The following is a 22,512-nucleotide window of genomic DNA, read 5'->3' as shown; positions in this document are numbered from 1 at the left end:
ATGATACCTCAATGACAAAACAAATAAAAAAATATATAGAAAACAAATGCTGGTGTTGTGAAATGTACACAATGTGAGGTTTATAGTGATGCTTATCAAATGGAGGGTCACAACCTGAAAACGGTTCATAGTCTGTGACTGCTGGGTCACACACAGCAGAGAATACTTAATGCGTTAAATAAAACATTTAGGCTAAATCTCTGAATAGTTTGGAGGTCAAAAAAAAGAAAAGAAAAAAAAGAAAAGTTGACTTTTTGATGTTTGAAAAGAGAGAAAATGCTTCCTTTATAATTTGTTGTTAAAGTCAAAGATTGTTCATCCAGTAAAACATATGGACACAATTAATCTGTCATTTGGTAGAAACCAAATCAGAAAAATGTAACACTGACAGTTGCATGACAAGCCCTCATCCACTAAAACGATGAACAAATCTCCACAGGGTAAGAGAAAATACAACCTAGACAACTTTAAATACAGGTTTACATGCAGAATAAACATAGTTTGTGCCGACAATGAGTACTGTGCAGTGAATTATTGGTTGCTGAGAGCATAAAAATGTATGAAATGTAAGTGATGTTTACAAACCAATACTGTGCAGCTCATGCTGATATTAAAGCATTTCAGTGTTTGATTTCTAAGGATCTTTTGGTACAATTTTGGTACTGTGTTGGTCCACCATGTGATTTCCAGCTAAACTAGTCGACTGTGTTTTATAGCAGGTCCAGTGGTCAGTGAGCTGTCATCAGTGTCTCGATGCTCCTCATGTGGACACTTTTAAAATGTGTGAGCTGATTTGTGGTCCGCAGAGGCTACAGGGCAAATGTCACTCAACAACCTGCATCTTATGATGTTTGGCCTATGACCCTTTCCCTGGTACCTTCTAAACTTTTCAAATGAAATCCTACAAACTTTTTTATAGAGCTGCCTTGATATTTAATTAATATTTTATCCCTTACTGTTTCTTGTTTGTCTTGTCATTATTTAAAATTTCCTGTACCTTCTGAGTCTCACCAGATCATTCAGAAATAAAACAAGTGAAGAATGCAAAATTATACTTCCTTCACGTGTATTTGGAAATTTCCTATTTCTCACTTATGAAGTCATGATTAGGAGCTTGTCGCATTCAATTCAAATTCAATATTCCATTGGTTGATAACCATAAACACTCACTGCGTTAAATAGTCAGCTTACTGACGATTCTGGAATTTCGGGTCAAATACAAGCTTATTTCGCTGTTTATAAAACACAACATGTGTTTTAACATTTAATGACAAGTCAAGGTGATGTAGTTATTGTTAAAAAATAAAGATGTCCGTCTTTGAACCTCTCTCACTGTACAACATAGGACAACCATTTAGGATACACGATCACAGAAATCGCCACGATTGTTTCATGATCCCAGTCTTTCATCTGGGACAACTGAAAATCGTGCATTGGTCCTGGGCTTAACCTAGTAGTAAATATGACTTGAGAGTGGTCTTTCATGTCCAATTTCCTATAAAAAAAAAAATAATAATAATAATAATAATTACAAAAAAAATTCCACATACTATATAAGTAAATCATTTTCTAAGACACAATGGACACAGAATACAGATAAAAAGGTGAGTTTGTTCTTATTCTTAGAATCATGGGTTCATCAGGTTTCTCTGGTCTCTCCCACACACTGAACACAGTGTTTACAGGGTGTAGTGTTTAGAGCACTGACACCGAAACCCTTCACTAGACTCCTTCAGCCCTCTGTGATTTGCACTTCAAGCTGATCTATGGTGAAACAATGTTGTATGTTCTCCAGCTACCACTGCTTTCTCAGATTAAAACCTACGAAAGCTCCACAGTAATGTTCAGAATATTTCTTCCATCTCTAAACAAGTCCAGATTTTTAAATACTATATATGAATAAATTCATTTTAAATGGCACTTTGGGAATTATGCGACTACAACACATAAACAGACGTAACAAGCTATTTGATATTTCAAATCTGAAGTACATCATGAAGTTCAGTGCAAGTAGTCCATTGGGTCAGGAGAGGAGTAGTTGTTTTTCCAGATGTAGATGATGAGTCAGAACAGTAATGGATGAGCACACACTGGATGAGTCCTCCTCTGTTTACAGTCTCGTATGCAATACACAGACACACGTGCTTCCAAGCACTCAGCCGAGCCTTTTACTCAGAGCAGGACATTACATCACCGCGTCTCTGATCGTGAGATCTCTCAATTGAAAAGTCACCGATGATGTCTACAGCATGACAAGGACAGGACTCAGATGTGTATCCAGACTACTGTCATTTCCTCCTTTGGGTTGAGTGAATATTTGCTTAAATCATCACACAGTGGGGTCAAAACATCTGAGACCACATGTAAAATCTGGGATTCCAGTCGAATTTAAACAGAGTTTAAGGATTCAGAACCATTCAAAACAAAGATACATGATGTAAAATAAAAGACATATTGGTCAATAATCTATGCAAGTAAATGAAGGACCTTGATCATGTGACACTTTGTACAGACAGAATTTTTTTCCCCTTACACTGAAGTTCAAAAATCCATCTGGACTACTGATATACTGTGTATATACTGTACAGGCAAACAAAAATAGTGGAAAACTGGATCTCTCTGGGACAGAATGCAAAATGCATCACTACCATATGAAGTCTGACTGAATAATATTACTTCTAAACTTTAAGTTCCTGGGATTTTTACATGGCTTTGGTGCTGTCTTTGACGTGAGCAAAAGGGTAGATCACCGAGTATAAATGGAGAAAAGAGAAGAGTGTGTCGGGTTGAGTAAAGTGAGACACAATATCAGGGTTTTTTTTGCCCTTAGTTTCTTTAAACTAGAGCTCTCATCCATACTTGCCAGTTTTCTCTGACGCCTGGCTTTCACCTTCTCAATGGTATGTGTCAGAATGCTGACACATTTATCCGTCTCACATCATGTTTCCACAGGTATTTTCCCCTTACTAAAAACCAGAAATATTCCCAAACAATTGTGACACCAAGGAAATTACATAGTATCAAGTATCTTGTCAGTGTCTGTGCTGGCTTGGCCAGTTGTTGTGGAGAAAATAAGAAAAGTGTGTCCAGCTGAGTTAATTTAGTATTTTGGTAGACGGGTATAAAAAAGCTTCGTTTAGCACGCCAGTGGTCGCGGCAGCCATCATGTGAAGGCCTCCCCGACTCCACCGGGCAGGGACACTGGCAAAGCATAAGTATCACTTTTTATTTCTCCTCTTTCCTACTACTTGTTTCACGTCTGTTTCAGTTTTTATAATCATTTCTCACTACGTGTAAGTAAGTTGTTTTTTTAGCATGTGTGTTTGGCAGTGTTATTTTTAGGATTACTGATCAAACTACTCTTGTTTGATTTGTATTACTTGTATTTGTTATTTATTTGAATTTTAGGTCAATTATGTCTGAATTTATTTTGTCTGTATAGGTCTTTTATTAAGATTAAGATCATTTCATTTGAGTTATTTTAATACTTCAACAAACTAAATGGAAATGAATATATATATACATCATTATTATACTCTTATACATTTTGTTCTTTAATATTTGTAATAGTTTTTAGCTTTTTTTGTTTTTCATTTTAATGTTATGTTTTGAAATTTTATTGTATGCATTTATTTTTAAAATGTGTATAGATAGTATTTATAAAGTTTTAGCTTTTAGTTTTGGATCTGTTTATTTTTTATAGTTATATTATATTTATTTTAATACTACAATTGATTGCTGAGTTTGTCCTCATTTGTAAGTTGCTTTGGATAAAAGCATCTGATAAATGACTAAATTTATTTAAATACCAGATCATTCAACCCTGTAATGTGTGATTGAGTGACGTGACGGTGTCCCATACTCGGAATTTGTGCTCTGCATTTAACCAATACAAGTACACAAACACACACACGGTGAACACACACCTGGAGCAGTGGAGAGCAGTTAGGGGTTCGGTGCCTTGCTCAAGGGTCTCACCTCAGTCATGGTATTGAAGGTGGTACCAAGACTGCACCCAATAATATATTCTGTAATTACTACATTTGGGAAGCCAAACCTAAGTTTATCATTAGTCTTATTAATAAATATATAACAAAGTTTGGTTCCTAACTAGTTAGTCCCAAATGAATGATTTAGGCGAATGACAAATTTTTATTTTGGAGTGGAGTATCCCTTTAATGTATTATTTTTCTTCATTTTTTATTTTACTGACAATAGTAATATTTATTGTCTTGTTTTATTTAGTAATATGTATTAATATTATTATTATTATTATTTATATTAATATTGATACATATCTTACAAAAATGTGGCCAAATTGCAGCCCTGAAAACAAACACAGATTTTTTTTTTTAATCCCAATTTTAAAAGCAATCAGAATTGTATTTTATTATTATTAAAAAATAAAAAATATTATCAGGAAAATCACGTTTATTTTTCCCCCCAAATCAAACAGCCCTAAAATAAATTAAAAAATAAAATTAATTACACAAAGTGTTTACATAATTATAGAAAATTCTAGGTAAAATCATATTAAATAAATCCTAAAATAATTTGAAATAGAACAGTCCAACAAGATTTGGGATTTTGCAAACTTGCAATACATAATATAATGCTATATTCATATATAATATAAATAATATGTAGTATACAGATTTATTATATAATATTTTGTATAATATTTTGTTGGACCTCCTGAAGTCCTTTAACTGACATCAATTTACAAGTCTCATTTTGAATTTGAGGGATGTTCTTCAAACTGTGTAAGAGGCATTTATTTTTGTCATTTTCTTTTTTCCTAATGCTGACTGGTACTTTTACTGCAAAAACAACTTTAATAATTAAAGGGTTTTTTTTGGGGTGGGGGGGCACTATTGTTGGAAAAGAGGGAGTTTAATTCATTATTGATCTTTCAAACAATATCTCATTATGCTAACACAGTATATTACATAAAGCATTGTACCACTCGACTGAATTGAGAAAGTTGTGTACTTTTCTCAGGGTGATTTATTTTGGACCTCCACACTCTGGCTTGGAATAAAACAGAAACAATGTGTGCTGTCAGCAGATTTCCAGCAATTCAGAGCTTCTCAAATAAAATATTACATTTACCTCATCACTTAACCCCATATCCCTTCTGTGGATTCACAACTGTGTGCACATTGAAGATTTACTCATCCAAGCACACACATATAGACATGCCTGGACACTTCACCATTAGATAAACTCTTCATTCAAACTTTGCCTTCAATACCAAAAAAAATTCTCATGTAAAGTCACTTGGCAGGCACTCTTGTCCACATCTAGTGGCTCTGAAACAAAGGCAAGCAGGAAAAAAGCTGAGCTGCTGCCTTTTGTTCCTCACAAACGTTAGTGCCTGGCCATTAACACATGTTTCCGGGGCCTCCAAATACAGGGGGCCCCATTCCATGGGAGCCTCTCTTTCTACAGGACAGCATCCAGCATTTCTGGGTCACTCACGTGCTCCTTTTCTTTGCCCTGCTTCCCCACTGAGAACGTAACAATGGGAAGCAAATCAAAACTCGATTTGATACTAATCCGTCTAATTGAGAAGCCAAATCCCAAGGTAGATGGTGGCTTTGATCTGGGAATGGGGTGGGTGGAGGTGGGGGTGGGTTAAAGATTAGCAGAGGCTTAGCTGCTTTAGTGGCGTTTACCAAAAATGTATTTGTCTTTCCTGCTGTTCTGTCTTTGTTTAACGTTTTGACACCATTTAAAAAAGAAATAATATGTATATATATTTATACTTAATAATCGTTAAGGTGAGTGTATATATATATATATATATATATATATATATATATATATATATATATATATATATATATATATATATATATACACTCACCTTAACGATTATTAGGAACACCTGTTCAATTTCTCATTAATGCAATTATCTAATCAACCAATCACATGGTGTTGCTACAGTGCATTTAGGGGTGTGGTCCTGGTCAAGACAATCTCCTGAACTCCAAACTGAATGTCAGAATGGGAAAGAAAGGTGATTTAAGCAATTTTGAGCGTGGTATGGTTGTTGGTGCCAGATGGGCCGGTCTGAGTATTTCACAATCTGCTCAGTTACTGGGATATCCACGCACAACCATTTCTAGGGTTTACAAAGAATGGTGTGAAAAGGGAAAAACATCCAGTATGCGGCAGTCCTGTGGATAAAAATGCCTTGTTGATGCTAGAGGTCAGAGGAGAATGGGCCGACTGATTCAAGCTGATAGAAGCTGATCAACTTTGACTGAAATAGCCACTTGTTACAACTGAGCTATGCAGCAAAGCATTTGTGAAGCCACAACATGCACAACCTTGAGGCAGATGGGCTACAACAACAGAAGACCCCACAGGGTACCACTCATCTCAACTACAAATAGGAAAAAGAGGCTACAATTTGCACGAGCTCACCAAAATTGGACAGTTGAAGACTGGAAAAATGTTGCCTGGTTTGATGAGTCTCTGATGATTTCTGTTAAAACATTCAGATGGTAGAGTCAGAGTTTGGCGTAAACAGAATGAGAACATGGATCTATCATGCCTTGTTACCACTGTGCAGGCTGGTGGTGGTGGTGTAATGGTGTGGGGGATGTTTTCTTGGCACACTTTAGACCCCTTAGTGCCAATTGGGCATCATTTAAATGCCACGGTCTACCTGAGCATTGTATATATATGTATGCTTTCTTAATGGAATACCTGGCTCTGTAAAGTGTTGAAGCAATAAAAGTTGTGGGCATTTACTGCCTTAACTGGCATTTCAGCTGTGAACTCCAGAGATTCGTATGCATGGGTAAATTTTTCACTGTATATATTAAAAGATCACACATTAAGGGAACTTGCTGTTAACTAATTAGTATTTTTACAATTTTACCATTTAAAATAACAAATATTGCCCTTGAGGGGGCATTTACACAACAGAATTTTCAACTAAAACCAGATTTGTGTGTGTGTGTGTGTGTGTGTGTGTGTGTGTGTTTTGGCCATTTATTTCACAACATTTGCGTTTTGGGATCCTAAAAAAAAAAAAAAAAAAAAAAAAATTTTTTTTTTTTAAATCAACTTTCAAAGTGCAAGTTTTTAAAAACAGCACCGCTATCCCCTTCTTGTAAACTGCAAGAATACAAATTTGTGAAAATGGTGAAGTCATGACCATGCATGCTTTTAACATCCTGAATATTTGTTTTTACCACCCGGTAGAAGAATGTGTATGTGTGTAGACACTTGGTGTTGGTATTCGCTACTGGCCTGGTATGCATTACACAATGTTTTTGCTGATCCGTATAAATGGGATTGTTTTGACAACTTTGTCATCTGTACAGAAAACTGTTCAAAATTGCAAAGGAAAAACATTTAAAAGTACTTTTTAAAGAGATTCAGTGATTCCTGTACATGAACACTCACTCGACTACATGACACTTTTTCCACTCAGGAAAGTATCTTGTTGTTGAGCTGCCACTTTCACTAATTGAAATTGAACTGTCTGCCAATCATTTGGATTATTCCTTGATTAACATATTCAAACAAAACTTTTACAAAATTAACAGTATGTAATGCATGTAATGAACCAAATACACTAGATAGAGCCACTCAAACAAATGCTCAGTGACATGTCTGCTTGTTACTCATGGCAGATGATGATTGGTTACTGGGTCATGCTGAGTCTTCAGATCATTGTCTTCACTCTGACACTTTCTTCAGCACCAGCAGCAGCTCTTGAGGAGAGCAGAAGTGCCCTCTGTCTGCCAAAGGCAAGCCATTCAAAATTCATGAGGTCCAAAAGACAAGATAGTGACCTTTAGTGATTTATACAATACAGATTGTGTCAAAACAGCTTCATGGTGATAAAGAGGAAAATAATCCAATCAATAACCGAAACTCAAATAAGGAGACCATTCAGATTCCGCTCCAAAGCAACGATAAAAGACAATGTCATTATTCAGCTTAAGTCAATTCAGTGTTGGTTCAGTTCAGATCAATAACAGTAAGAGGTTCGTTCAATTTTGAAACAAGTTTAATTCAGCTTTTTCAAAACTTTGTATAAATTCACCAACTGCTTTGCAAATGGCTTCACTGATTCACTGAAATGCTCAAAACACCACACGCTGGTGGCGTCTGTATGTCAGAACACATCTCACAGACCATTTGCAAAGTGTAATCTATTAAAGGTAATTAAATATTAATATTTTAATAGTATTAAATATGAACTGTACTGGGTAAAAACTTCCAGCTCATCAATGCAGCATGTCATCAATAAGTAGAGAGAAGAGTAATAACTCCCCAAATGAACAGGCTGACAGACCCACAACCACAAACTGTTGGCAAATCTGAAAGGAGAAGCATGTCCTTCTGAAATAACAGACTGTGGCAGCATGCCCCTTACAGGAGGAGAGTAGCAGCAAAAGGGATGCTCTTCTTTAATAAGCGGGCGAGAAGAGCAGCAGGCCCCTACAGTACCTGAAAAGATTAAACAACAAGCATATGGTCAATAACTGAAGATTAAGCAACAATTTTGTTGCCCTTACCCAGTTATTGTTGCTAAGATTTGAATAACAACCTTTAGTAACGAAATTTACATACTGTGTACATACAGTTATTAAGTCTGTTGCTAACTTAAACACAGTGTGTTGGAAATAATAGTTGGATAAGCTTAAAGAAACAGCATTTCCAATACTAGATGAGGCTTAAGCAGCAAGTACGTTTCATAAATCAAATAGCTTTAATCAACAACAGCTTTACAAACAAGCCTCAGCTGTGGTAAGTTTAACAGGGTACCAGCTTGTTGCAATACAACCATTAGGCCTAAAGTAACAAATGTGCCTAGCAACAAACATGTTGCTGAACAACTAGCTTTAAACAATGAGCAGTATTTGCCAATATCCTGATAGCTTTAAGCATGGAGAATAAAAGAAGAAACTTAGGTTATTTTCAGAGATAATCAGTGAAACAACCAGATGTGATGTGGATGCTTGATCCCTTTCTTGAAAAAAAATAGTTTACTCTTTATTGCACTTTGAGGGGAAAGTGCATATTTATTAGCATATTTATTATATTCACTAGTAATTAAAATGACTGAGGAAGTCATATGTAAATGCATGTATGCAGATATGTATGTGTGTGTTAGATGTAACTTGAAAAAAAAAGACAGACAGAAGAGGACAGGATGAGATTTATCTTCTTAAAATTGACCTTAAAGCCTAAAAATGCTGGCCTCTACAAAATCTCTGCTTGGTATGTCCATAAAAGCTGACCACTTTTCCCATGCTCTCTATTTATCTTGGGCTCTAAGTGTTTAGTTAAGCACAGAGGGCATGTGTGGTAACTGGTACGGACTGCCTGTGTGTGGGTAAGAGCTAATCTTACCGCTTATCTTATGTTGTCTTTTGAGCTCAATAGAGGCTAACGTTATGGCACCAGCTGCCCCACCATTAACTTCTTTATGTGGGACAGCTTAATACCTCCTAAGTGAGAGTTTCTGTCTTTGTAAATCCCCCTTATGTGTGCTTTCTGGAGCTGTTCTAAGGCCAAGACGATCACTGACTCAGGCCTCTCCGATTTCAGTCAAATGGCCAGTTAGATAGTCCACCTTCAAAGAAGAGCAAGAAGGATGGGGAAGAGAGACAAGAAAAATAAAGAAAGGTTCTTTAATACATTATACTTCTTGTAATGTCCTTTACAAATGAAAGAGGTTTGTGAACAGTGAGATTGTCAGTAACACATGCTCATAAAACATAAATGGATTGACATTATCCTTATGTGGTCTAGACTGACTTGTGACATTGCAAAGCTTTATTTTTTTATTTTTTTAACCCACGCAAGCTGGAAAAATGTGCCTATGGCAACATTTCTTCAAAATGCTATTTCATTATGTTCTGTACGTTTCTGTAGGAGTGTCGCTAAAACCGTGTTCAGTTTCATCCAGAACAGATCAATGTGAACCTAGCAATATTTTATTGTTACAGTTCGGAAATGAAACAACTTGTGCTCTGCTGCTTTTGAAAATAATGTAATCGATAGAAATAAGCTAACCAATAGTGTTAACAAAAACAAACTTGAGTTAAAAATGCTGTTTTAGCTTGTTTCTTCAGGTCTTTGAGCGCTTTTATTTAATTTTTTTGACTCATGTTTTAAAGGACTAGCTCTTCACATCGCCATACTGTACCAGGTGTGCTACCGAGCACGTTTACGACATTTGAAAAATCATGCATGGCACTGGTTATGTGACACAAACATCAAAATATATTAGTTTACATTTTAATAAGTGCAAAAGTGTTTTGAGGTCATAACACAGTATCGTGTTATGACCTCAAGGAAACACATGCAAATAAGTCATTATTAATTGATAAATGCCCCTGTAATCATGAGTTGTGTGAAAAATAATACAAATTGTGTTTTACTGCCTTTAGTGTTCATTTCTGCAGTGAATTGTATGTATAGGTTATTTTTTGGAGTATTACCAAATGTAGGTTTTTATTCCTAGATCAGTTCATTCAGATAGATTCTGTTTTTCCATTTCATTAAACAAGAGCAAAAGCTTGTCTTATAATACGACAGATGTCAGCAGTTGCTAAGCCAAAATTGGCCAGTCTTAGTGAAGTTTCAATTTTCTCTTTTAGGAATACTCTCAAAGCACAGACAGTGGATGAGTGAGAAGTGAAAGTGAAATGAGCAGATGGTTTTGTTGCAACAAGTACTGTTGCAGTGTTGTAGGTTTTCTGTGTCTCTAATTGCTGTGGTTCCTGCCAAGCATTGCCCCCTTCCCTGAATGGAGTAGATGACCTAAATGCATGGAGACAACACTGCCTTTGTGTTTGTTGGTTGCCTGTACATCTCAGGGTACAAGATGCATTATGCACCCAATCAGTTTTCCATATCAAAAAACATACAAGGCAGTCTGAAACATCAGATTGTGAACTGGAAGAAAAACAGCTAATTGGTGTTCCATTATCAACACATCTGAAATGTGTTTGGTTTTTGGTAATAATCTTTACAGACTACACATTTCCCCTTTTAACTTTTTCTCAATTACACACACACTATCACAAAACAGAGACCTTAAGAGCAGAAAGAAGCCATAGAATTCAATAAGCTGAAAGCTCAATGGACCTTGTCACACCTAAACTTTGCCAGATGTGGTAAAGAAATTGTACAAATGCACCAGCCAGGCCTGGGTTCAGGGGCTACACGAATAGAGCTGACTTCAAGGTAGGTGGGCTTTCCTCTCTGTGTGGTTCACAGGGGGCAAGAACCAGGTGAGTAAGTATGTGAGTGGTTCCTTTAGTAAGTTACAGTGGATTGTCCAAACTAGAAGAACCAAATGAAAAAACAAAAACAAAAAAAACATGGATTTTTGGACACAGAAGAAGCAAAACAATCGGATGTTTTCTGATATCAGATGGATCCACAGCAGCTGCTTACATTGCGCTTTGTCCTGAAGCAAGAAAGGAGTATACTGTGGGAACAAGACCTTAGAGGAGATCGAGACGAAGGGAGAGGCAGATCAGCACCAGATCAGCACAGGAAGAATCACATGACCTGAGGGTCTCCAGAGATCTCTCCAGAGATTCACACACATCGCATCCGACGCACAACAGCAAAGCTCACACTGACATGGACACAGCTGCCGGGAACCTTCAAGCTCCAGAGACGATCAAGTCAACTAAACCCTTACGTCTAAACAGCCATAGAGATGGCACAGTTTTGCATGATCTGCAACAGTTTTTGGCAAATTCTTTGACAAATGATTTTGACGTAAACACTGATGTGAATACATAGAAACAATATAATCACTTATTATGCAATTTATTTCATTACAAAGAATGACTGTTCACCACAAATCAAGCAAAGTAAAACAGATTTCTTAATCCCCCCTCCCATTGGCACAATTTTCTGGCTTTCGGTCTTATCACAGTTATACTGTGGGACCCGCTATTATACATCTTCTGAAAGAATGCTGAATCTCTGGAACAAAACATGGTGAAAAAGCAGCAGAAATAAGTGATCATATATTGTATGTGAAATAACGCGGCCATCAAACATTAAATAACATATCAATCAAAACTGGCTAACTATACAGAATTAAATGCCGATCCAGGGAGGTGGTTTAGGACTAGGGTTGGGTACCTCAATGTCCAGCATCTGAGACTGTTTGACCTTGCCCATGATGCAATTTTGAGTGCAAATCATCAGTTTAGTGTCATTAAAAAAGCAAATAGAATAATTATTCTATAATGAAATTTGCATTTTTTCCCTATTTTTATTTCTCTATTTTCTTCAAATTACATTTATCCCAAAAATCAACACCGCTACTGCCAAGAAATTAAAGAAAAGAAAGGTGAATGTAAAATGTAGGGGTTAGATTGATTGAAACTATGCCTAGTTTTTGGAATACAATTTACAAAAAGGAAGCAGTTTGAGCCATCACATTAAATGTAAAGTGACTGTTTTATAAATGCTTTGAATTATATGGCACACAAATAATTCTGTGTTTACCTGAATGGTCCCTCGATAGGGAGATAGTTGTTTTAAAACTATAAGAAGCCAATCATGTGGAAACCTTACAATGCATGACAGTCTGCTGACGTGGTTGTAGTTGAGGACCATGAGAATGTGAAAGAAATCGCTGATCTCCTGGGATTTTTCACTTTCAACGGTCTCTACAGTTTACAGAAAATGGTGTGAAAGACAACAAACATTCCGGGAACAGCATTTCTGTGGGTGAAAACACATTGTTAGTGAGAAACACCAGAGGAGCATGACAAGACTGGTTAAACCTGACAGGAACAGAGAGAGAGTAATTGAAATACAACAGTTGATGAGCTACAGCAGCAAAAGAACACATCTGTTTTCACTCAACTCAGAAGAGGAACCTAAACTGAGCACAAGATCGCTACAACCAGAGAATAGAAGATTGGAAAAATGGCAAGCAGATAATAGGATCACTATTTAGTGTAAATAATATAAATCTATGGATCCATCCTTTGTCAATGGTTCAGCCTGGTCGTCAAGGTGTAATGGTATTTAGAATATTTCATTTTCACACATTATTCTCCTGATACTAAATGAGCATCATTAAATGACCATGTACATTCCTTTATGGTCACATAAGGCATCTTATAATGGTTACTTCCAGCAGCATAACATCCAATGCCACACATCATTTCAGGCTGGTTTCATGAACATGACAACTAGTCCATTGTACTCCAGTGGGCTCCACAGCCAGACCCTCTAAATCCAACATGAAATGGATGAGTCGAAGCATGAACGCATAGCAAACAAATCTGCATTACTGCGTGATTCTTGTTTCACCACAGACCAGAATCTCTTAACATGTGCCCTGATAAAAAGTATAAAAATGGGTCTGAGTAGAAAAAAAAGAAGAAAAAAAAGATGTATCATGATTCTCTCTTCAATGATTACATGAACCTGCCATTCATGAGCGCTAGAGCCTTATTCATGAGCCTTATTTTCCTTATTCATGAGCCTTATTATACTCAAACACACACAAAAACATGAATTAAGCCTATAAACTTGCAAAAAGTCTCATGTTTGAAGCAAAATACTAGAGAATTTATGGGCTTCATTGCATAGGCGCTGTGAGAAAAGGTTCATCCACTGGTATTTCAGATTTTCCCCTTCCAAATGCTCTATAAAGAGATTTTTTGCCATGTGAAAGGCATTATAAATTTAATAAACAAAACACACAAACTCAAAGTGCTTTTATTATGCTAATACTGCAAAACGTCAGTTATGTCTTACTACTTTATATTTGTTTGCATGTGTTGAAGCTATATGTAGTTAATAATTATTTTAACAAATTATTTAGACTTAATATTTTTTTTAAGTTCTTATACAGTAAGTAATATATATGCATATATGCAAATACATTTCATATGCAAAGCCTGTAAACTCAATATAAAAACAAACAAACAAACAAACAAACATAGATTTAGAATCATGGTAGAATTGAATCGTGATTCCTAGAATATTAATGCTGATCTAAGCAGCTCTTTTTCATCAAAGTTGTTAGCAAAACACACCTTTTTCCACATGTAACAACCTTATTATCTGTGTAAGTATAACTGAATTTCCAACAGATGTCCTACACTGTTAATACTGTCGGCATTACTCCACTGTGAAAATTTGCCAGAAAGAGATATTACAGACAGAACATGTGCTAGCAGAGAAGTGGCTGGAAGGAGTGATGATAGGGAAGCATATGTGTGAGAAAGAGAGCGATAGTTACACTCCAACACAACTTGCTGCCAGCATTCTGCAAACAACACTAAATCAACCTTCTTAGGGAAAACCCATTCAACATAAGACACTACACTACAGAGTTGCCATGACATGCCTTTATCTCCTATTCAATAGTTCACGCTTACATATAATTAGCTGAGGTATGGAATGCGTATTTGGCGTGCTGTCCGGGGAAGGGCTCCGAGCTCGGGAATGGCCCGAACCTAGAGTACCCCCCCCTTCCCCGTCTATTTATAAAGTGAACTTGAAGTGAGGAGATGGGGTGGAGGAGGGATGCTGATAAACCGTCAATGGATAGAGGTAAGTCAGCGATATTTATACTATGGGATTGATTACTTGATTATGGTCCACCTGTGTTGATTAGGCTAAGTATCTGACGCGCTCCTCCCGAATCTTATTAATAAAATTACATTTCAATAGTTCACGCTTACATATAATTAGCTGAGGTATGGAATGCGTATTTGGCGTGCTGTCCGGGGAAGGGCTCCGAGCTCGGGAATGGCCCGAACCTAGAGTACCCCCCAAAAAGCAAATATACAGGAGGACAGCCGCCAGTTTAGAGAATGCCCCCCCAAAAGCATAGAGTACTGGCGGGGGCTGATTTGGTTTCTGAGAAGTCGTCTCGAGCGACTTGGGTGTTGGGAGAGTAGGCCCTACCGGCTGCAGCTAGTGAACTACTTGGTTGTTGGCGCCCGGTCGGTAGGGCTCGAGCCGATGCTCAACTGGAGCTTTTTGGCGTTGGAACGGTGAGCCCTTCCGGCCGATGAGGAGGAGCAGCGTGGTTGTGGTGCCCGACCAGGAGGACCCGAGTTGCCTCGACCGGAATAGGTCACGGTGTCGGCGTACGGGCCCTACTGGCTGATAGCCCCTGCTATTCAGTGGGTGAAGGGCCTAGTGCTGACCGAGAGGGCCCATGAAGCCTCCGACAGGAGATTGAGACTCAGAATGACGGACGTCTGGGTCCTCTCGGTTTGGCAGATAAAAAGCTTTGGGCTGGCCGACAAGGAGGACTCTGGCGACATCTGATGGGAGATCCCGACTCACGGCATTAGATGGATGAGACTCACTTGCGGCCGGCAAGCATAGGCCCGCCCGGGAGAACTCTCGCCAGACGTCTGAAGGGAGCGCACGCATCAGACGGGTAAGCCTCGCCGGACGGGGAGAGTGGAAAGGAAAACCCGACTGGGAGGTCTCTCGCAGCATCCGATGGGGCATTAGACTCAGAACATCGAACGGGTAAGCCTCGCCAGGCGGGGTTAAAAGATGTGAGGGTAGCTGAGTTATTATTATTATTTTTTTATTTTTATTTTTTTATTTTTTTTTTTTTTTGCAGGATTTGGCGAGAGGACGAGACTCGTAGCGTCGGACGGTTAAGCCTCGCCTACCGTCAAATGGAAAGGGAAGTTGCATGGCCGAGAGACTGTTACCGACGTCCGAAGGGAGCACACGCATCGAACGGGTAAGCCTCGCCGACCGTAGAGTGGAAACGTAAAGCCAGTCTGTCCAGGAGGCTCTCGCCAGCGTCCGAAGGGAGCACGCGCATCGAACGGGTAAGCCTCGCTGACCATAGAAAAGGAAAAGGTAAGGTTGTCTAACCGGGAGGCTCTCGCCGGCGTCCGAAGGGAGCACACGCATCGAACGGGTAAGCCTCTCCGGATGTGTGACAGAAAAGGTAACGATAGGTGGCCAGGAGGCATTTGTCCGCATCCAACGGGGACTTCCAGTTCCCCAAAAACAACTGGGTGAGCCTCGCAGGCCGTAGGATGGAAAAGGTAAGTTTGTGTGGTCGTTAGGCTGTCGTCAGCGTCTTATGGGAGTTTGCTACTCACGGCAAGAGACGGGTAAGCCTTGGCGACCGTAGGAAGGAGAGAGGGTTTATTTGTGTGTTTGGTGCCTGCGGCATCGAACGGCTTGCTTGTAGGTTTTGTAACCTAGACCACGCGGAATGGTCGTGATTGGCTGGCCAGGAGGCTCTCGCCAGCGTCCGATGGGAGCACTCTCATCGAACGGGTGAGCCTCGCTGGCCAAGGATGGAAAAGGTCAGGTTGTCTAGCCAGGAGGCTCTGACCGACGTCCGATAGGAGCTTAGCTCCAGGAATCGAACGGGTAAACCTCTCTGGCTGAAGGACGGAAAAGGTTGTCCGGCCGGGAGGCTCTTACCTTCGGCCGACAGGAGCTTAGCTCCCGGAATCGAACGGTTAAGCCTCGCTGGCCAAAGGACGAAAAGGTAAGGTTGTCTAGCCGGGAAGCTCTCACCTACATTCAATGGGAGCCCTGACTCCCTGCATTGGATGGGTAAACCTCTCCGTACGTAAGACAGAATGGCAAAACAGGTAGCCAGGGGCTTTTACCTACGTCCGAAGGGAGTGTGAGCTCCAGGCAACGAACGGGTAAGCCTTGTTGGCCGCAGATTGGAAAAGGTGAGGTTGTCTGGCCGGGAGGCTCTCGTCGGCATCCGATGGGAGCTCGAGCTCCTGTCATCGAAGAGAGAAGCCTCGCTGGTCATAGGATCGAAAAGGTAAGGTTATCTGGCCGGGAGGCTATGGCCGGCATCCGGTGTTTTTTTTTTTTTTTTTTTTTTTTTTGGGGGGTTAATCTAGCTTTTTAATCGGGTAAACTTCGCTGGTGGTCGGATGGAAAGTCCAAGATTGCTTAAGCGGGAAAGCGTCTGACAGGAGTTTAATACTCACGATGTCATACGAGTAAGCTTTGCTGATAGTTGAACGAAGAAGGCAAAGGTTGGCTCAACCGGGAGCACTCTTGCAGCGCCTGACAGGGAGTTCGATACTGAGGAGGATTTGGTTGTCTACGAGGGTAGACGCTGTGAGGCTTACTTGAATAATTGTTTAGCAAATCCAATAAGCTGCTTCCGATAATGAGTCCGAAAAATCTTGTTGTAGTCATTGTATTCGAAATTAAGCGTGCAAAAATAAATAGGATTTCCTGTGCCAGTGTACCCCAAATAGGTGCCGTGTATCGGCGATGTGGTCGTTGTCGTATTGTCATATTGTCAGCACATGAGATCGATGGTACATATCGACGATGTAATCGTGCATGGGTGGAGTAAGAGAAAGATTCTTTATACTTGTCTGAGCTTACTATTTGCCATTTTAACCATGCAGGTGCACGAAAAAGCCTATGGAATCACCAATAATCGAAAAAAATATATATATTTTTTGGACGTACTGATAAACTGGCATAAATATAAAATACTATATTTAAAACTGCTAGTTCATGTAGTCGGCACTATTGTCATCTCGCTTGTCCAGTGAAATTATTTTTCATAAGTATTTATTTTATTTTATTTTTTTATTTATTTATTTTTTTTTTTTTTAAACTATAGTAGATTTTATTTAAAGTCCAACGATTTAACCCTAATATGGACGTAAACAACTGCCTTAAATGTAAGGTATTCAAAAACCGGTAAGTTCATATATTTGGAGTGAGTTCGGTTGAAATGATGCCTTGGTCATACGCGCTCCGGACCACATGCCTCATGATGGGACCGACGCGCCGCCCCTGAGACCAGAATGAGATGCATTCTAATGTAACTGTGGCATTAAACTCCGTTAGTGAGAGCTCCTTTAAAATGTGGCACGTATCGGATTTACCTGTTAAAGTACGATGGAATACCTTACATCTGCAAACGATGCATGTCTATTTGTGGATGGAGACTTCTTTGCCACCTGCAGGCTCACGTCATCGGGCGGGAGCAGACACTGCTGCGGCAGTGGAGAGATACGGGAAAGGCTCCTGCGGGAGCAGACACTGCTGCAGCAGTGAGGAGGTATAGGAAAGGCTCCTGCGGGAGCAGACATTGCTGCGGCAGTGGGGAGACACGGGAAAGGCTCCTGCGGGAGCAGACGCTGCTGCGGCAGTGATGAGGTACAGGTAAGGCTCCTGCGGGAGCAGTAACTGCTGCGGCAGTGAGGAGGTATAGGAAAGGCCCCTGCGGGAGCAGACACTGCTGCGGCAGTGAGGAGGTACGTGCAAGGCTACTTGCTTCGGCTGCTGTAGATGTTGGCTGTGGGAAGAGTAAAAAAAAAAATAAAAAAAAAAAGAATAAAAAAAAATAAAAAAAAGGTTAGTAACATTTGATGGGGCAAGCTAAAAATGAATGGGTAGCCTACTGTGTCACCAGCTCAGCTATTGGTTGCCTGATTTGACAATTCCTCGAGCCTTGTCCACATTATTAGGTTCCTGTTGGAAAAGCATCTTTCCTCTCGTTTTGCCTCCGGGCTCTTTAGACGGTTTCCTGAGCGGATACGTTTGGAACGCTGTTTTCACGTTGTAGTATGGACTGTGGAAACAGAGGCTTTTGGAAACGATGAAGCATGTTTAGTCTTGTAAGACGTTGTACCGAAAGACATGATTACAGCAATAACATTAACCCCTTACCAGTCACCCCCCATTTTTGACATGGAGACAGAAATTACATACCCAAAATAAAGATGTTTCTGCTCATGATTCTTTCTGACTAGATCCATGATCAACATTTGTCCACGAGCTAACACTTCGACGTTTACCGTTCAGGAATAGGAATCGTTTTCCTGACATAATTACTTAATAACTGTCACTGAAATGATGTTTTATCGAAATATTGGTCAATTGGCTTTCAATTGATGCCGGGTTTATCCAGATCAAGTAAGGGAGTGATGTTTAACGTGCTGTGAAAATGAACGATAATAAACTGGGGCGGTTGGCGATGCTTGCAAGCAAATGGGTTAATGTCAGTTATGTGCTATTCGCTTCCAAGTGGTTTCTAAAGATGTTTACTTGCCAGTTTTTTCGTATTACGGTCCTTAAAGTCCCCGTGAAACGGAAGTTGTAAACGACTTTTCTCCAGTGTTGTGACGTATTTCCGAGAGAAACGGAATAATAAATGAGGAAAGTAGTGGGCGTGGCTTATTTTCCAACTAGCACCTGATTGGATCTAGATTTCGAATGTTTAATTCGAAAAATAGAGACAGATCTAAATGCAAGTTTACAATCGGTTATTGAGGATTACTCGCCACCTGAATCACCACAATTTAGTTTCAGCAGGAAAAGGAAGATGAGAACAGGAACACACCGAGGATCATTTACAAAAATGCACCTCCTTGCCATCTCTCCTTTCACACGCTGTCAATGCTCGCTACACACAGGCAGCCTGTCAGTGTCAGTTTGAGGGGCGTGGTTATGGATTAAGCAGACACCAAATTCCTCAAGCCTACATCATCAGTGAAGGTCCTCCAATGCAGAGGGGGGGGGCATTTTCAGATTTTGATTAAAGCAGAAATTTTTTTTTTTTTTTTTTTTTTTTTTTTTTTTTTTTTTTTGTGTGGATTGGCTCGCATGGATGAATTGTTCAGCACAAACGATCAATTTAGGCAAACAAAGTAAATAAATAAAGGTCCCTAAATGATTTGGTCCTACCAGAAAACTTGCATAGAAATTAAAATTTAAAATTAAATTAAGCATTTAGCAGAGACTCTTTTATCCAGAGACTTACGAGCTTTTTTTTTTTTTTTTTTTCCTTTCTCCTTCATGGAACTTATGTCTGTATCATTTCCGTGAGGTTTAAACGTGCGCGGTAAGGCGAATGTAATGCCTTTGCTTCGTGGTTAAGTGGCACCTTCGTCCGACGGAACGTTTGTATCTGTAGTCCAAATCTATTCGCAATCCACACTCCAGATCAGCAGGTGGTGGTAATGCATCTTTACGCTGGTTTGCCAAAACCGCCACTAGCAGAAGAAGACGGAACTGCGTCATGACGTCGTTTAACAAACTTTTGCCGCGAACCTGCTTTTAGATGCAACACTTTGGATGCCAACTGCCGTAAAAATCCAATGAAGAAAAAGAAGAACCTGTTTTTAGCGTCTTCGCCTGAAAATGTATTGGTTAACGTCGCGCGGTCTGCGCCGCTAGAGGAAGCGGCCTCAAACTGCCACTCGGCCGGTACGCCGGGGTGAAAGGCTGAGCCGCGGTGAGAACTGGGGTTCGACCCGTGCTGGTTGGGTTCTTTCTGCTGCAATCCAGCGCTCCGGGAGGGCTCGGTCTCGGGCGGCACGATTGTTGTGTCGAGCAAGGCGAGCTCGGAGCTTGCACGGTCTATTGGCCACGACGTGTGGCTTGGCGAGGAGAGCAGCTGTCACGATGACGCTTAATGCTGCTCAACGGCCGTGTTTGGCTGGGTAGAAATGATCTCGGGTCCGAGAAAAGCAGCAGCAGGTCTTATAAATCCCCTGTGTAGCTCTCTTCGTTGGTACGAAAATTGGGTCTGTGGTAAGATGACGGACGAAGCGAACCATCATGCTGATAAACCGTCAATGGATAGAGGTAAGTCAGCGATATTTATACTATGGGATTGATTACTTGATTATGGTCCACCTGTGTTGATTAGGCTAAGTATCTGACGCGCTCCTCCCGAATCTTATTAATAAAATTACATATAGTGGACAAAAACTAAGGTCTTCCACATCCTTTGGCTGAGCAGAAGACAACTCACACTGTCAAGACTGTCAAGTAATCTATCTAATTTCCCCTGTGATATCTGTGAGAGTGTCTTATTCTTATCATGCTGAGAGATTAGCTGTGAGAGCAAGAGCTTCACCATTGCATTGGTTGTTGACATGTTTCTTTTCTTTCATTAAGAACTTAGTAAAATACAGTATGTTTTGAAATCGAGAACCGTATCTATCTGATTTGTGAATTTGATGAGTGGGGCGGGGCCGAGAGACGTGGGAACAGGAGCGAGGCCGGTGGAGTGTTTGGAAATGAGCGGCATCTGCTCGACCCACCGGTCTCGAGTCCCACGGAGGAGATGGAGGGATATAAAACGGGAGCAATGACAGTGACGGACGAAAGAGGACCAGGCCTGGGTTTTAGTTGTGTTTGGTTTTTATTTGCGCTGTTTTGTCTTTATTTTGTCATTATTAAATCTTATTTGATTGTCCGCCGGTTGCCACCTCTTACTTCCCGATGATTATGAAGGTTTAATTCGTTACAATGGTGGCGAAACCCGGGAGAAGGAGGGACGCGCTGCTGAAGATCCCTCGCCGCTGTGGTGAATCCGCGGTGCCATCGAGCAGGCGAAGGAGTGTGCCGCCATGGACGCTCGAGGTGGTGGGCTGGAGTGAGTTGTCGGGGACGGGCGAGCTCGCTGCCGGCCGCCCGTGATGTTGAGGGGCGGCTGGCGTCCATGAGGGAGCGGAGGAGTCGGCGCCGTACGCCAGGGGGCCGGAGCCTGCTGCCATCTGCCTGAACGGGGAGGAGCAGGGAACGGGGGACTCCTGCCGGCTGCCCAAAACCGGAGGAGCCGTCGCCGTCCACCGGGCGGCGGAGGAGTGTCGTGCCGTCCGCCGAGGGCCGTCCAGTGCCACCGCCAGGCACCGCGGAGGAGATCACCCAGCTGGTCTCCTCTCTCCCCTCTCTCGTCTCTGTCGCTCCTCCTTCCATTTCCTTTTCTCTCGCCTCGTCTGTCCTACCCCCAGGATCCCGCAGGTCACCGTGAGCGGTCCCCCCGGAAGGGAGCGCAGTCTCGGGAGTACCCCCCGGCCTGCGAGGGGCGATGGGGTTATGTGATGAGTGGGGCGGGGCCGAGAGACGTGGGAACAGGAGCGAGGCCGGTGGAGTGATTGGAAATGAGCGGCACCTGCTCGACCCACCGGTCTCGAGTCCCACGAAGGAGATGGAAGGATATAAAACTGGAGCGACGACAGTGACGGACGAGAGAGGACCAGGCCTGGGTTTTAGTTGTGTTTGGTTTTTATTTGTGCGCGTCAGTCGTTCGTGAGGGCTGACGCCCTGTTTTGTCATTATTTTGTCATTATTAAATCTTATTTGATTGTCCGCCGGTTGTCCGCCGAGGTTTAATTCGTTACAGTGAATGACAGATTGAGAGTTTTTTTGTGAACTGGATCAAACAATTCATTGAAAATAACAAAATAATGATATGTTCATGAATTGGTCATCAGTACTTTCAGTGAATAACAATGTTGGTCGTTTCTCAAACAACGTTTTTATACTGTTTGACTTCAGAAGGCTTACATCACACAAGCCTTTAAGACAAAGGCACTTTTGCTTGCTTTTTGAAGCTTGTAAGCTTTAGTTCCCTGCGCAGCCTGACTAGAGAAATCTTCAAATTGTTTTCTTTTGTGTTTCATAGAAGAAAGCAAGTCATGCAGGTTTAGAACAACATTAGGGGCACTAAATGATGACATTGATGGCATTGAGACTGGTTCTTAATTTTATATT

The 22,512-nt window shown here is 40.7% G+C and overlaps 1 protein-coding gene across 1 annotated transcript in view; it reads right to left on the bottom strand.

Moving 5' to 3' along the window:
- Window positions 1-8,087: 8,087 nt before the first annotated feature.
- LOC132102717 (2-oxoisovalerate dehydrogenase subunit beta, mitochondrial-like) overlaps window positions 8,088-22,512 on the bottom strand; it is a 486,592-nt gene continuing 472,167 nt past the window's right edge. The window contains exon 12 of the mRNA XM_059507337.1: window positions 8,088-8,101. The gene's annotated coding sequence lies outside the window, so the exon portion shown is untranslated. The remainder of the gene's footprint in view (window positions 8,102-22,512) is intronic.

The sequence above is a fragment of the Carassius carassius genome, chromosome 24 (assembly GCF_963082965.1).
Source record: "Carassius carassius chromosome 24, fCarCar2.1, whole genome shotgun sequence".
NCBI classification, from domain to species: domain Eukaryota; kingdom Metazoa; phylum Chordata; class Actinopteri; order Cypriniformes; family Cyprinidae; genus Carassius; species Carassius carassius.
Note: the sequence above shows the minus strand (reverse complement) of the source record. Positions and strands in the feature narration are given on the sequence as shown.